An 11,365-nucleotide genomic window follows, 5' to 3' on the forward strand; every position below is an offset into this window, starting at 1 on the left:
TGTTGCCCTCTTCTCTCAGACCTCCACTCTCTGAAAGGCCTGAGAACCTTCTCACTCTGACTGCAATGAGACAGTGGGGGGTGGGAGTGGGCCTGGTATAACCAGGGCAAAGCCAGCATGAAATCAGAAACTGAGCCCGGGGCAGAGCTGTCCTAAGTGATGGAGGGATTCCAGGAATCGGGGCCCAGGGGCTTGATCAGGGAACCCCCAGCTGCTGGAATTAGAGAGCAAAGTCAGGCTGAGGGTCAGAAGCAGGCAGGGACCATAGGGACAAATCCTCACCCTCTGCCTGTCCTAGGAATGATCCCAGCTGAAAGAGTACCCAGGGGCTGGGGCTGAATCATGGAGTCTTCACCTGAGACTAGGAAGGAAGACAGCACTGCAGAGTCAGAAACATGTGAGAAGCTGTGGTCTAAAAAGGGAAGTCCAAAGGGTCACCAAAGTGAAGGGGCCAGAAGCAGCTATGGCAGCTGGGATATGGAGCCAGGAATCTGAGAACTGGGGAGGTGAGAGCAAAAATAGTAGGTCCAGGGTAAACAGGATTGGCCTGGAACAGGTGCAGCTTGTGGCTCACTCTGGTGGGCCAGCTGGGTATGGTGGGGTATGGGTCTGCTAAATTTAAAGGGCCAGGACTCAGCCTGGGAGCCTGTTATGACAGCCAGGGCTGAGTCTGAGACAGTCTGGGCACAGTTTGCCCTGGACCTGGGGCTAGTCGACCAGGCCAAGTCACAGGGGAAGGCAGCGTTGGAGATAAGGACAAACAAAGCCTGATGGGCCCTCAGGTGGAGGAACAAGTCTGAGCACTGGGGCCTCAGCACGGCACCACTGGTGGGGGGCGGGGGTGGGGGGGGAGGCCTGCCTGCTCAGGCCTGTATGAGAATGTAGGGCTGCGGGAGAGAGTGGCTGATGAGTCACAAGTCCCAGATGTGGAGCAGATGCTGTAGGCAGCTTTGGGCTTCTTGTCAGCAGATTTGACCACGCCTGGGCCAGCTGTCAGGCTCAGGCCACTGGCCCTGTTCCTAGCACAGAGAAATCCTAAGAACTTTCTTCTCTGTGAGCTTTCCCTCTTGGAAGTGTTTTGTAGTCCCACAGAACCACATTGGGCGAGCAAATGTGTTCTCAGAGCCAGGCTTTACAAGCTGATTTTATGATGACGCATCTAGGCAGAAGGTGAAACGCCCCAGTCATTAACTCACTTCCCCTGGTGGGTGAATTCTGCAATGAGTCGTTCATCTGAGCTGTGGAACCAGCTTCTCTAGCACACACAGACCTGTCTGTCAGTGTACATTTGGCTGCTCGGAGAAATCCCTGGCACCTCAGAGGCTGTCCCTGGTTCACCTCTGAGACCACGTGCTTTCTCTTGCAGGCGACTTCAGCTGCTTCCTGGAACGGGCCAGGACACAGGGATGATGTTCCACAGATAAGGCTGTGCTGTGCCAGGCGAGGCCCAGACGCACATCTGGATGCTTAAACCCCAGCATACAATGGCAGCCAGATGGCTTCATCTGTCCTTTGAACGTGTCTGTCCTTTTAAATTCCAGCTTAACGGCCACGTGTTTTAGGCCACTTTTATCATCCCAAAATAGCGCTCTGACCATGTCTGCAAAGAAGGGCCCCTGAAGCAAACGCAGTGGGCTGGCTGCCAAGGCTGGCAGAATGAGACACAGTACTTGAAATAAATGCAGGGTGTTTGCTTACAGATTCTTCTCCACCACATCATGGATGAATCAGATGACTTCTCACCCCAGATTCTGTTTTTACCCACTTTCCTACTCAGAGGCGGGGGTGGGAGGATTTTATAAAGCTGAAAATATATCCCCAAATTATATCTTTTTTTTTTCTCCTGAGTTTTAATGTAGACTAGGAATTCTTTCATTCTTTGACACAGTCAGGAATTATTTTTTACTTTTCCAGTTTCATTCTGTTTTAATTCATACTTGTGGGAAGAACACTAAGTAGGGAGTCAAGAGACTGAGGGTCAAATCTCTGCTCTGCTCCCAAGGAACGGATTTGGGTCAAGTCAGTTCACCTGAGTTTCAGTTTCTTTGTTGGCAAATGGGGTGCCAGTTCCCTGAGGAAGCTGGGAGCGTCCATGGGGAAGGCTGGCTTCCCCCTCGGGAGCCCTGGTGTCTGAACCCCAACCCTCTGCTTCCCAGGCCTGTTATGACATTAAGTTAGATCACGTGTGGAAATGCTTTGAAAACTAAAGTGCTGCATTTCTGAGAGAGGTCATTATTCCTGTATACCATGTCCCTCCCACCCCCCCATGAAGTGTCTCTTCTCTCCAGTTTTCTTCACACTCAACCTAGTCTTGTCAGCGGGTGGTGCTTTTTTAGGATCCCAGGCAAACCTTTTCTCTCTGGCTTCCCCAAGCTGGACCAACTCCTTAACGCCATTCACAACACCTTTGTAGTGCCCCCCCCCCCCACCTCCTGCCTTTTTTTTTCTAAAGTGCTCCATAAGTGCTTTAGGGGTACAGTGTAGTGGCATTAAGTCCTTGTCAGCTGCTGCTACCATCCATCTCCAGAACTTTTTTCAGCGTTCCAAGCTTGTGTTTGGCTTGTTTCACTTAGCATCTCTTTCAAGGATCATCCACGTCTGCTTCTTTTCAGAGATACAATTCCCAGAAAGTTTTAAGCAATCGGGTTTTTTTTTTTTTAAACCCAACAATTTTGCCAGAACTTATTATAAATTGGGGGGAGGGAGTCTGAATGGATATATCCACTTCTTTGTTTGTGCTGTTGTAGCTGTACAAAGTTTGTAGATGCTGTTTATAACTGGAAAGTCATGTTTGTAAATAAGAAATAAAATACTTTGTGTATCTGTATCAATCTCAGTTGGCCAGCAGCTGAGCGAGTGTGCAATATTTGGTATGTGTTGTTGGGCAACACTCTTCTTCCCCGAGTGTTTATTTGTAACTGATGACTTACCTGGGAACTGGAGGAGTCCTGAGGAAGAAGACTTAAACCCTGTCCACAAATGGGGGTCAAACATCAGTGTCACAGCTGATGGTCTGAGGGTTCTGACCAAAGCCAGTTTTTAGGAAAGGGATTTGGACCCTTTGGGGAAAATTCACTGAAAGGGAACAGGTAGGCTGGCATGGTGAGCCACACCTAGCACCTGAGGGGAGCAGCATCGAGACCTCTGAGCACCCCAGGAGGAAAGGCCACATATACAAATTAGAAAACCATTAAACTCTGTAATACTTTGGGGTCCAATGCAAAGCTGCCAAGAAAGTTATAGCAGGATGACGGGGGGCCATTCTGCTCTTCCGTATGACAGTGACTGGTGACTAGAGTAGCACCGTCACCAGCATCAGTGGCTCAGGAATCTGGTGTCGGGGAGAGGGTCTCCATCCAGCTCAGCAGAGTCAGCGCAGTGACAGTGGTGGGCTTTTTAGTCACTGAGATGATGTGAAGCAAGCAGGAATCCCACATCTCAGGCTTGCTGATGTAGAGGGCACATCAACAGCTTGGTTTGTATGGATAGAGGCCAGCAGCATGGGGAAGCCTGAGCTGATTCACGTTCAGATGTCAAGTCCCTGGGAGACTCCTGTAAAGTCCTGGAGGAGAACTTTGTAAGAGGCTGTAATTCTTGACACGCTGGATTAGAGGCCGGGCCAATGAGATTCAGCTATTAATATGACCGTGATGGTAGTCATACCTATTGGCTGGTGTGCGTCAGCAACCTGCGGGTTATATATGTTTTGATTTACTTATTTATTATTATTTTTTAAATGTCTATTTATTTTTGTGTGAGAGACAGACAGAGTGTGAGCAGGGGAGGGGCAGAGAGAGAAGGAGACAAAGAACCTGACGCAGGCTCCAGACCTCGAGCTGTCAGCACAGAGTCCAATGCAGGGGTCAAACTCACAAACTGCGGGATCATGACCTGAGCTGAAGTTGGATGCTTAACCGACTGAGCCACCCAGGTGGCCCTATATGTTTTGATTTAATGACACAACTATAATGTGGTTTATTCTGATTACTAATTTGTTAATGTCATTTCATTTAAAATGTTTCAAGCAGAACTTACAAATTGCCAATACATAGGGAAGGTACACCTCTTGCTTTTGGCTTGTTTATGAAACTCAGGGACCTTGAGAATAGATGAAATCATCACTATTATAGTCTGTTTTTTGGATTTAGTCACATTTTCAGAACACAAGAACACATTGAGAAAACAGGAGGCAAGCGAGCCGTGAAGCCTATGGGATATAACTTTTCTGCGACGAAGTTTGCTAAACCAATCTCTGTTTCTGAGTGGCTGCCCTATCAGCAATTTCTATTTCTTCCAATGCGTCATTTATCATTGTTCTGGAATGCTAGGATCTGAAGGGGTGTTTGCTCAGAAATGACAAGTTTTTGTTTTGTTTTGAGCCATTCTCTGTAGTTTCCTGCAGGAACATGTTTGGGTATTTCTACATGTCATGCAGGTGGGTATTAACTACTCTTTTTTTTTTAATATTTATTTTTTTAAATTTACATCCGAGTTAGTTAGCATATACTGCAATAATGATATCAAGAGTAGATTCTAGCGATTCATCCTCTGCATATAACACCCAATGCTCATCCCAACAAGTGTCCTCCTTAATGCCCCTTGCCCATTTAGTCCATCCCTCCACCCCAACAACCTCTCCAGCAACCCTCAGTTTGTTCTCCATATTTAAGAGTCTGTTAGGTTTTGTCCCCCTCCCTGTTTTCATATTAGTTTTGCTTCCCTTCCCTTCCCTTCTGTTCTGTATCCTAAATTCCTCATATGAGGGAAGTCATATGATATTTGTCTTTCTCTGACTAATTTCACTTAGAATACACTCTAGTTCCATCCATGTTGTTGCAAATGGCAAGATTTCAGTCTTTTTGATTGCTGAGTAATCCTCCACTGCATTTATATACCATATCTTCTTTATTCATTCATCTGTCAATGGACATTTGGGCTCTTTCCATACTTTGGCTGTTGTTGATAGTGCTGCTATAAACATTGGGGTGCGCGTGCCCCTTTGAAACAGCTCACCTGTATCCTTTGGATAAATACCTACTGGTGCAATTGCTGGATCGCAGAATAGTTCTATTTTTAATTTTTTGAGGAACTTCCATACTGTTTTCCAGAGTGGCTGTACCAGTTAGCATTCCCACTAGCAATGTAAAAGGGTTCCTCCTTCTCTGCATCCTTGCCAACATTAACTACTCTTGTTGAAATGGTTCCATTCAATCCTATTCAAGTACAGGCACTGGAGGCTAGGACCTATTCAGATCCCCATCTTCCCTTTGGTAGGGCTTATGGGTGTCCTGAACCATTGTAAATAGGATTTTTCTCATTAGGTAGGTCTCTTGTGCTAAGAAAAACGTTGAGACATGGGTGGGCATTGTTGCTGTTGGACCATGCATAGCTACATGGAGGTAACTGGTGATGGGATGCCTTCACTTGGGGACAATGTCGGCAGCAGAAGGGGCTCATCAGCATAGACAAATATTGGCTAAATTCTGGGCATTGGCTGAGCTCCCACTGACAGTGCTCTCTCGGGCCCAGGTGAGGCAGTCTCTTGAGGCTGACTCTCATCTTCCAGTGGCCCCTTCAGTTCTGGAAGCTTTACTGACTTCCCTTCTCAGGCCCCTGCCCTCCCACCCATGGCAAGTACAATGCTAAAGGAATCTGGTGATCTTCATCTGTTCTCTTTTCAAGTTATTTTTAAGAACTGCTTATTACATAAATCTTCAAACATACAGAAGAGTTGAAAGAACAGAACTGTGACACTTGCATGCACTCTATCTTGAATTAAAGCAATTGTAACATTTGTCATATTTACTTATATAGAACATCTTATATATGAAATACTTCAAAGTAAATTGTAGACTTTTCCCTCCTAACACTTCAGTATTTAGTTTGCATCTCCTAAGAATAAGGATATTCTTCTACATAAAATACCATGATCACATCTAAGAAATTAATAATTTGCTAATATAATCTAATTTGAATTACATATTTAATTTTCCCCATTGTCCCCAATATGGATTTAAAAAAAAGTGTTTACTTATTTATTTTGAGAAAGAGTGAAAGTGTGAGCAGAGGTGGGGCAGAGAGAGAGAGAGAGATTGGGAAAGAGAGAATCCCAAGCAGGCTCCATGCTGTCAGCACAGAGCCCGATGCAGGGCTTGAACTCATGAACCATGAGATCATGACCTGAGCTGAAGTTGAGTTAGACACTTAACCGACTGAGCCACCTAGACACCCCTCCATTATGAATTTTTGAATTGATACTTTAGATCCAGGATCCAATCAGAGTTTGTGCATTGCATTTAGTTGTTATGGGTTTTAATCTCTTATTCTAAAATAATCCTCCCCATTTTTTAAAAATCACATTGACACTTGGGGAGCCAGGCCAGTTGTCATGTAGTATGTCTCACCTTCTGACTTACCTGATCACTTTCTTGTGGTGTCATTTAATTTCTTTTAACAGAGCTCTTACATTTTTCGTAAACTGGAAATTAATTTTAAAGGCTTCATTGTATTCGGTTAACAATTTTGGTAGGGTGGCCAATTTATTTATTTATTTTTTAACGGACAGGCATCGTGCCCTATTCTCTTATAGGTTTGTCCTTTGAATTTCAGTCATTTCTCTTTCTCTCTTTTTCTGTCAAAAGGCTTAGCTTTGGCACAGTACTTTTTTTCATAGCTATTGCTACGGAAGTATTTTATCAACCCATTTTGGAGTCTTCTCTTTGTATTTAAGCTGTGACATTCCTAATCTTCCTGTGGCGATGCACAATTGTCACCGGGAAGAAATGGAGTACAAGACAATGCAAAACGGAAAAGCACCTTGATTATGTTTGAAGGCTTACCGCATCATGCCTTCAAAGAACATTGCCATCTGCTGTGAAGGATCATGTTCTGGAGGTTAGAAGTAAAGGGAAGTAGAGGTCATGCCCCCAAAAGTCTTGCTCCACAGAGCTGGAGGGACACATTTTGCAGAATCCAAGCCTCCACTCCTGATCTGTATCATGTGAAAATATGCAATTTGGGTCCTTTTCCAAAACCAGGTCCCAAGAATAAGACTTATTTTGCAGCTGCTCATATTTATTTAGCAGTGCCATCATCCTTAGCATTTTTCCTGTTGACTCAGGTCTTAGAGATTAGTAGAAGGATAAATTATCTATGAAATTCATTTTGATTCTGAACAAAGTCTCATAATAATCTCTATCCTATGGCGTCTTCTCTAGTAGTCTCAGGAAATCAGTAGGGAATGGACCATTTGTTTCCATTTCATGGAAAGAAAATCAATCTTAAACCTTCTTTCTTTCTTTCTTTCTTTCTTTCTTTCTTTCTTTCTTTCTTTTTTTTTCAGTTCAACAAATGCTTATTGAACCCATATTGTGCACCAGGAGCTGTGCATCAGAGAGCACAAAGTTAGCTTGAGCCCACGTGTTGCTTACAGTGGGAAAGAAGACACATAAACAGATACTTTCACTATAAAATTGCAGAGATAAGAAGTAGGTGTCAAGAGGTCAAAAATGAAGGGCATATCTTGGTTTTCCAGGAGGAGCTGAGGCCTGAGCAAAGACTTGAAGGGTGAGCAAAAACTGGATGCCAAACAGTGAGAGGAGGGAGCCCTCTCAGCTTGTGCAGTGTGGTTTTCCCACCATCTGGCACATGGGAGATGTGAATTTATCAAAGAAATCTCGGGGCACCTGGCTGGCTCAGTTGGTAGAGCACGTGACTCCTGATCTCAGGGTTGTGAGTTTGAGCCCTGTGTTGGGTATAGAGATTACTTTAAAAGAGAGAGAGAGAGAGAGAGAGAGAGGGAGAGAGAGAGAGAGAGAGACAGCAAGCTCAGCAGAGGAAGTGGTATAAGCACAAAAAAGGTGTGGGGAATATAAATAGTTCAGAATTACCAGAAGACTAATGCTTACCCTTTATGGGGTCACACACTCCCTTGAAAAAACTAATGGAAGCCGTGACAGACATGTGGTGGGCAAAAACACACTGTACAGTGGGAGACTCGGGGTAGACAAGCATCCTGTGGAATACTTCTGCTTTTGTTCCCCAGTCAGTTACCCCTTATTGATAGTAGTTTGCTAAAGGATCACTTACTTTTAGCAGATTCTCAGAGTGTTCTCTACTATGATTGAGTTTTCCTAAAAGCTCCCAATATCACAAGTTGGTTCTTTGAATGATTTTCTTCTTGGTGTTTCTGGCAGTCAGGAAGCAGTTATAGCCTGAGAGGTTCTTCTGTGCTCATAACTTTTATATTTTCTTTGGAATTTGGAGGTTTCTTCTACTCCCAAAGAACCTAAAAGTGAATTCAATGAATATGTCTTATTGTTTGAGAAAACTCTATTTACTCCTTTCTTACTGTCCTTATGAATTCCAAAACAACAGGGTGCACGGTAAAATGTGTTAAGTCAAAAGGCCATTGCCATATTGCAAGAGCATTCTGGGTGTGGGCTGTGTATTGTATGTCCATCTAGAAAATTCTATTCTTTATGCAAGAGGGAAAAAGAACTAATACTGTGGCTACTGCTCTGTGTTTCACTTGCTTGTATTCTTTATTGAATAATTTCTTAATTATAGCTCTAGCTGCTTTCTAGCATATTGGATCCACTTTCATGAAGGATTATACAAATATTCTCTGATATAGTTTCATAAAAAGAAGCCTCTACCCAGGTGCGCAAGCTTAAATACGAGTTCAGGAAGAAGTGTTCATTAAGTGATGCAAGAGAGACCGTGCATCTGTCGAGCAGAGTGGTGAGTGGTATGGCACAGACTTGGAGCTCTTTGTTATTATAAAAGTTATGGTTTGTTAACTGTGAAAATGAATCCACATTTGTCTATGGAGCTCTTGTCAGAAAAACACACACACACATAAGAAGGGATGATTATACAAATGTGTGTTGCAGTTCACGTGCACAAATGCAGACTGGGGATTTGGGGAGGCTGACTGCCAAGTAGAGCAAAGCTTCTCAAACTTCACTATGCACACAAAGTACCTGGGTGCTATATATAGACTGAATGTTGAGCACCCCCCCCCCCCCATCCATATGTTGAAATTCTAACCTCCAACATGATGGTTTTAGGAAGTGGGGCCTGTGGGAGGTGCATAGGCCATGAGGGTGGAGTCCTCATGAATGAGAGTGATGACCTTATCCAAAAGACCTCGCAGAACTCCATTAACTCTTTTTTGGCAGTGAGGACACTGAAAAGACTAGGAGCCAGGAAGCGGGCCCTTACCAAACACCTGATCTGCTGGTGCCTTCATCCTGGATTCCCAAGCCTCCGGAATGGTGAGAAATAAATTTCTGTTGTTTTTAAGTTGCCTAGTCTATAATATTTTGTGATAGCAGCCTGAACAGATTAAGACCCTGTGCATCTCTTTAAAATGCAAATGCTGATTCTGTATATCTGAGATGGGGCCTAAGAAAGAGCATTTCCAAAAGGTCCCAGGTTGGAGGAGCAGTGACCTAGGGAACCTCTTGGAGGAAGTGCCTGGATACCTCACAGTCTGCTTCTCAGCTTGTTAAGCCCAAAGTAGTGCAATCTAAATCTATCATCTGCAATTTTGAAATCCAGAAGCTCTGAAAACCAAAAGCATTTTTATAGTTCCTTTTGAGGCAAAACCTGGTTTGAACTCATGAGAGGCTATTTATAATCCTTATTTCTTTTTTTTAAGAAATATATTTTTATTTATCGAGAGAGAGAGAGAGTGCACGTGGTGGCAGGGGAGGAGTAGAGAGGGAATGAGAGAGAATCCCAAACAGGCTCCTCGCTGTCAGCACAGTTCCCGGCTCAGGCCTCGATCCCTCGCTATGAGATCACAACCTGAGCCGAAACCAAGAGTCGGACACTCGATCGACTGAGCCACCCAGGCGCCCCAATCCTTATTTCTTATTTTGTATGAATATTCATGTTTTCATTATAAAAATATTGATGTACTTGATTATAGGAAGCTGCTTTTGACTCTGCAGGGGATGTGGTATGTGACGTACAGAAGCATATTCTAGAATATAAAAAACTCCGAATCCTGAAACACTTCTGACTCTCTCAGAGTATGCAGACCAGTGGCAATTTGGGGGATGCTTGCCCCCTCCCTAATCTTCCTTCTCCTTCAGAAAATGGTTCTCAATTTCATGGAGTTGGGCATGATCCTGGCTTCCCGCTCCCAGCAGTCTCCCAATCCACAACGAGAGTGAATTTGATCAGGGTGGATACCTGACCCAAACTGGGCAAACCATATTCTCCTTGTGGGAATTTAGAATTGGGGTTCACAGATGTGTGTCTCTCTTGGCTGCTGGCACTGAAGCAGGTGAGAAGTAGCCTACTTCAGCTGCATGGCTGAGAAGCAGAGATAGCTGATCTATATGCAGAGAGGAAAATGAGGCAGGTGTGAAGAGAGAAATAGAAATGAGCGTCCGTGCCACCACAGAGTGTGAGAAGGAAGGGGAACAATCGTGGGAGTGTGAGATGTACGCCCAGGGCGAGGGCAGAAGCATCTGTCCTGATTGCTCTCTGGTCCTAGTCCTAACTGCCCTTTCTGTCCTTGAGTTCTGGGACACATCGCTACCAGCTTATAACAAATCCCCACATTGTGTTAATGCTAGGTAGAGTGGGTTTCACTGAATTGCAACCCAAAAGGCCTTAACTAAGACACTAACATAACTTTAAGTGCAGCAAGATTTTTTAGACTCTGGAGAATGGACATGCAAATCAAAGTCCCAAGATAATGCTGATTGATTAAATTTCCATGCAGAGTAACTGCCAGTGGGACCGGAATACTCCCGCTTACAGGTCAGCCTGTTCTCTCCCAGTAGGAAAATCTACATGGGAAGCCAAATTATAATGAGAAGGCTGCCTGATGAGTGCAGACAGAACCAGATAATTAGGGGATCTGAGCAGACTGTCTCCACACTACGATGGCCAGAGGCACTTTTCTCCACTTTCAGGATATGCTACACCTTCCATGTGGTATACACATGAGCGTGGGCTCGGGTATGCTTGGAAAATAGGCCAACTCACTAAAACCAGTTCACCCATAAGCCGAGTCAGCTAAGGGGCTATTTACCTAAAATTAATATTTGTCAAACCATCTCATGTACGATGGAATGGTTTTCGCAGCTTTCTGAATATTTTTTCCCTAAGGTGACCAGCGACTGTTTTATGTTGTACAATTCTGTCCCCTCTCTTTTCTCTTTCTTCTCTCTCCCTCCCACGCTCCCCACCCTCCCTCCTCCTCTCCTTCCTTCTTTCTCTTCTACCTTCATTTCAAAGATATTTTGCCCACTGGTCTAAGGTTGTCTACCTCCTCACACCTTCATCTCCTAGAGCCCAAGACTGGAGGCTGGGTCTTCAGACGTGAGCTAGTTAAGACCAGAAA

The 11,365-nt window shown here is 44.4% G+C and overlaps 1 long non-coding RNA gene across 1 annotated transcript; it reads left to right on the forward strand.

The window, feature by feature from the left end:
* The first annotated feature begins 381 nt into the window (after positions 1 to 381).
* Positions 382 to 1,701, forward strand: LOC131488722 (uncharacterized). Its single transcript, XR_009250262.1, has 2 exons — positions 382 to 506; positions 1,367 to 1,701. It is a non-coding gene; the product is annotated as an uncharacterized LOC131488722 (long non-coding RNA).
* The last annotated feature ends 9,664 nt before the right edge of the window (positions 1,702 to 11,365 follow it).

The sequence above is a fragment of the Neofelis nebulosa genome, chromosome 10 (assembly GCF_028018385.1).
Source record: "Neofelis nebulosa isolate mNeoNeb1 chromosome 10, mNeoNeb1.pri, whole genome shotgun sequence".
NCBI lineage: Eukaryota > Metazoa > Chordata > Mammalia > Carnivora > Felidae > Neofelis > Neofelis nebulosa.